Below are 5593 nucleotides of genomic sequence, written 5' to 3'. Positions count from 1 at the left end.
CATGTCAAAATTCTTCATTTATTTAATTTCTAATGAATATAAATGGGATATACCAATATTATATTTGCATACACATGCATAAACTAAGAATAGGCAAAAGAAACTAATAAATTATAGTAACTAATGAATCTATATACAATTATAAATATTTATGAGTTACTGTTAAATTTTTTTTTTAACTAGAACTTTCTTGTTTGTTCCAATAATCTTATCAGTAGTCATTTTTAAGTGTCAAAATGCTATCTTCTTCATTCAGCACTGAGACAACATAAAGTAGTGTCCTAATAATGGCGAAAAGTAAAGAACTCACAAATTCAGTGAAAAACTTAATTGTTGAACAGTGGAAAGCCGGTAAAAGTTACAGGAAAATATCAGAGACCCTTTGTATTCCATTTTCTACTATATCTTCATTTATTCAAAGATATAAAAAATCGGCAATTGTTGAAAACAGAATAAAATCCAGTGCACCACGCATGATTTCCCCTAGATCTTTAAGAAAAATGAAGTGAAGTATCAAAAATAAACGCAATGATCACCAGAAAGGAGCTGCAAGAAGATTTGTTAGCTTCAGGGTCTAGTGTCACACTATGAATAATCAGCAATGAACTTCATAAGAATGAACTGAAGTCATGCTCTCCTATAAAAACTCCACTGTTTACTAAAAGGCATAGAGATGTCCGTTTAAAATTTGTTTATGAACATAAAGATAAATCTGATACATTCTGGTAAAATGTTCTTTGGACAGACGAGTCGAAAATTGAATTGTTTGGACGAAATTCGCGTAGCCATGTTTGGAGGAATGATGGTACCGCCTATTCGACGAAAAACACAATTCCTACTGTAAAGTTTGGAGGTGGCAACATAATTGTGTAGGAGTGTTTCTCTGCAAATGGCACTGGCAATTTACATGTGATAGATGGTAAAATGAATGCAGAGATGTACCAAAATAATTTGAACAATAATTTATGGGACTCTGTAGAAAAGCTCCAGCTTTGTGAAGGGTGGGTTTTACAACAGGATAACGACCCTAAGCACACGGCGAAGCCTACCAAATATTGATTGTCAATCACAATATAAAATTATTAGAATGGCCAAGCCAGTCACCCGACTTGAACCCCATTGAAAATTTGTGGCGTTATTTGAAAATTAAAACTCATTCAAGAGCCCCAATGTGCATTCCATATTTGAAGAAAATTTGTCAAGAAGAATGGGAAAAAATTCCTAAAGAAACATGCGAGTCATTGATTAAGAACTACAAGAAGAGATTGGTTGAAGTGGAACTGAATAATGGTTATGCTACGAAGTATTAAATCAGAATTATCAGTTATTTATGTTCTGTACGAATACTTTTTTCACCTCTAAATATTTACATTTGTATATAAATTCATTAGTTACTATAATTTATTAGTTTCTTTTACATATTCTTAGTTTGTGTATGTGTATGCAAATATAGTATTGGTATATCCCATTTATGTTCATTAGAAATTAAATAAATAAAGAATTTTGACATGTACGAATACGTCAGCTCCGAGGTGGCGGAAGGGGAAGCTAACTGTAAGCCCGGCTACCACACCTAGAGAAAGCCCAGCTGCTACACCAAGCAAAGAGAAAGATGTGGGGGAGAAAAACTTGTGCAACCCCTACCCCAACTTAAACTGAAAGTACTCCTTAAAATTTTTTTTTATCATGTCGATTAAGTTAGGGTGCATGAATGTGCATGGTCTGGGGTCGAAATGGAAACAAACTTGTTTCCTGGACGACCTCAGGTCACATGATATAGATGTGTGCATTGTAACTGAGTCCAAGATGAGTGAACCACAAGTGTTCTCGCCTCTCTTGAATGGCTATGAGAAATTTATCGCTCCTAGCAGACAAGGAGTGGGGCTTGGTGATCTTATTCTGGAAGAACTTGGACTTACAATAAGTACTGATTTCTGGACCCAGAAGGTAGGCTGGTTGTCCTGGATGCAACCCACGTGAGTAAACAGTCTTACAGGCTGGTAGCTGTCTGCGATCCTAACGAGCGAGGGCAGTCTGGTTTTTTTTCGAAACCTAGAACACTTTCTAGTGACGTCAAAAACGGTTGTTCTGTTAGGAGACTTTATCACTATCCTTGATGCATGAGTGGATAGTGTTGGCTCGACTGATAAGAAAGGAAATCCTGGACTTAAGGGTCTATTAGAGAGCTATAATCTAGTAGACCGTTACAGACCAGATGAGCCGAGCGTTCCACAGTAGACATGGAGTAATAACGACGGCTCACGCAGATCTTACATAGATAAAGTATTCGTTAGGGAAAGAGATAGGGATACTTTTAGCTGTTCACGATTTTTTGTTGTACCTTACACGGACCACAAATTTGTGACGTGTGAGGAACGCGTAGGTAAATGTCATAGACAGGGACCCGGGTACTGGAAGATGAACAAGCCTATTTTGATTTGTAAAGACTTCCGTGCCCGGATTAAAGAGTTAGTACAGGGGGCACTATGTGGTGCTATCATTAATAATAGATGGTGGCACGCCCTAAGGAGAGCCATTCGTTTAGAGTCTATTAGATTTAGCAATCAACTAAGTTTAGATAGATCTAGGATAGAAGGGGAGTTACTTAATAATTTAGGCGAGGCCATGGACTCCTCAAAGCCAAACGCGAAGGCAGCAGAGTTAGAGCTAAGTTACGTGCAGTGGGGCAAGAAGGTGTTAACACTACCGAATGGGCAAGTCGTGTGGAGAGTCAGAAGGGCAAAAAGCCTCTATAAAGTCTTTAACTGACGAACAGGGGCACAAGATCTATGGACAGGAAATTATGCAAAAGACCTTTCATCGGCGTTTCGCTCAGTTGTTCGGGGAGAGCGGAACGCTTGGGCATGTGGAGCCGTTAAAGGACTTTCTAGCCGGTGGACCGCGACTCTCGGCACGGGAGGCGGAATGCTGTGAATGACCGATCACTCCTGCGGAGGTAAAAGAGGTGTTGGCCGAGTGCGCCGGGGACAATTCACCTGGGCTGGATAGTCTACCCTATGAGTTTTATCGTAGTATGCCGAACTTGTTCAGGGCTCTGCTGGCTAGCGTCTACACAAACTGGCAACAGAATGGGAGGATTCCCAGCTCTGTGAGTCGGGGAGCAGTGACGCTGATCCAGAAGGTTCCGAGCAAGGGGGATAATATTAATTACAGGCCCATAACTCTATTTAATGTAGAGTTAAAGATTTTGGCCAAGGTGTTAGCTAAAACGTTGACGTGTGTCGTGGAGAAACTTGTAGGGAGGACGCAGACATGCGCCATCCCAGGCAGGTCAATCTAGGACAATCTTCACCTTATCCGCTACACCTTAGACAGGGTGGGTAAATTAACCGGCATAGGTGAGGCCATGGTCCATTTAAACCAAAATAAAGCGTTTGATAGGGTAGACCACCAGTACCTGACGGCGGTCTTCGAAGTGCCTGGGATGGGCTCGGATTTCCGTAAGTGGATCTCCGCCATGTATGTGTTGGCTCTTGAGCCATTGCTGTGGAAGCTGGAGAAGTTAGGAGGTAACCCTAATGAAATTGGATGCGGTAAGTCGGTCTCTGCTTATGCGGATGACGTCACCTTCATCGTGTCCAATGAAGCGCAGCTACCTTGTGTAGAAGATGCAATCAAAGGATACGGAGCAGTGGCAGGGACAAAAGGGACAAGTCCATTGGCTTGCGCCTCGACACTTGGAGGAGCAAGTCGATATCGTCCAGTGTCGTGGGTCACTGGACAGATGATCCTTTTAAGTTGCTTGGAGTTTGATTTGGACTGGACGAAGAATTGGAGCGAGTGGCAGACAAGGTAGAGGCTCTACGGACTTGGTCTGGAAGGGCTCTGTTCTTGAAAGGAAGGGCGGAGGTGGTACAGATGTTTATTGCATCTGTAATCACCTACCACCTGACCGTTGTCCCTTGCCTCGATTCGTGGTTAAACAAGTTGGAACGCCTCCTTTTCCGCTTTTTGTGGAAAGCCACTTGTGAGGCACTCCGTTTGCTGCCAGGAACCGCTAAAGGGTGGGTTGGGGATGCCCTGGCTAATGATGCACAGACATGCGTTGAGGTTGAGGCATTTCTGACCTTACCTAGAAGGTGATAAGGTGTGGAATCCGCTGGCAGAGGAACTCCTTCTGCGACCAGCTTCTTTGGAGCGATTTAAACCCGGTTTCATTAAAAGACGTAATCTGACTGAATAGCAAAAGGAATGTCAACAGGAACTCGTGCTTATCCACAAGACGGGCAAGGTCGGTAGTGGGAACACCACCTCGGTTTTATATAGAGAGATGGGAGAGCATAAAAACGATGACGCTCTAGGAGAAGCTCTGGGGTTTGATGAGGACCAACTTACCAACCTGTTCGAAAATACTTTCGGGCCAGGGTATTTGGATAATTACCAAAAATCCCTGACCTGGCAGTGTTACAGGAATGTTTTACTTGTTCGAGATAAGTTATCCAGGCACGGAATGTCAGTGCCAACGATATGTCCAAGATATGGGCTGGACGATGAAACTGTCCAGCACGCCTTTGTACATTGTCGGGAGTTGTTAGGCTTGATGATTTACGTCGATCACGTGTTGTCGCATTAGGAAGAGTACAGCTATCGGCTGAATCTATAATAAAGATTGTAACGCCCACTGAACTCTCAAAGAAAGGTGAGGTATGTTTTTTCTGTACAGTTGCTGTACTGAAAGAATGTGTGTGGAAAACTAGAATGCAAGGACTCGTGACGGGATCCTTCATCTCTGGCCCTGGTTTGCTACAATTCTTCAGATATCATCTGAAGAGCAAGATAGGGCTGGAGAAGATGATCCTGTCGCGAAGTGTGTTTGAGGAAAGATGGAAGGCTGTGTTAAGAAAGGTGGGTGAAAGTAACCCTACTTGATTTGCATTGGAAGAAAAAAGGAAAGGGGTCGTCGCTGGGCCTTTGATGCAACCGGGCATAATCCCCTTCCCAAAAGGAAAAAGACTATAAATTAAATCTAATTATTTCATTAAAATTTAAAAAAAAACAAAGCATCATTCGATCTCATAACATTTTTTTTTTGTATTGTCCTGTATCGTACCATCTATGTGTGACATTTATTGCCCCAATAAAAAAAATTCAGCTAGCAAGCCATGCTACTCCAGACTGATAATGAGCAATGACTCTGAAACTAGTCTCTGGATGCTGGCTTTGCTGGGTAGAGGTGCTTATCACTCCCTTTGAAAACATAAGGACACAGAAAATGTCATGGCCAACAGGAAACGGTGTTTCCTAGGGTTAAATAGCAGTATCATTCTTCCCTTTCATGGGACTGTCACATTAAGTTGACAGCATACCATCACTTTATACATATATACAGAAAGAGAAAGGGACTGAGTGTGTGTTAAATGCTGTAGTCCAATTCATATTCTCTTTCCCTCTTTCTCGCTGGAAAGAATAAGTCGTGTTTAGACCTGGAGAGGGATGGTTTCCTCTAGGTTTAAATGCCCCAAACTCGCTATATGTCACAACAGCATCACTACAGCCCTCTCAGAAATAGAAAGCTTAAGGATAATGGATATGTCTGTTTTTGTGTGTGTATGCATATTCTTTTATTCTGTTA

General features: G+C 41.9%; 1 protein-coding gene across 2 annotated transcripts in view; it reads left to right on the top strand.

The window, feature by feature from the left end:
* LOC106879964 (interstitial collagenase) overlaps positions 1 to 5593 on the top strand; it is a 135238-nt gene that overhangs the window by 32078 nt on the left and 97567 nt on the right. The window lies entirely within an intron of this gene.

Source organism: Octopus bimaculoides, chromosome 1 (assembly GCF_001194135.2).
Source record: "Octopus bimaculoides isolate UCB-OBI-ISO-001 chromosome 1, ASM119413v2, whole genome shotgun sequence".
Lineage (NCBI taxonomy): Eukaryota > Metazoa > Mollusca > Cephalopoda > Octopoda > Octopodidae > Octopus > Octopus bimaculoides.
The sequence above is the reverse complement of the archived record's forward strand: the minus strand, read 5'-3'. Positions and strand labels throughout refer to the sequence as shown.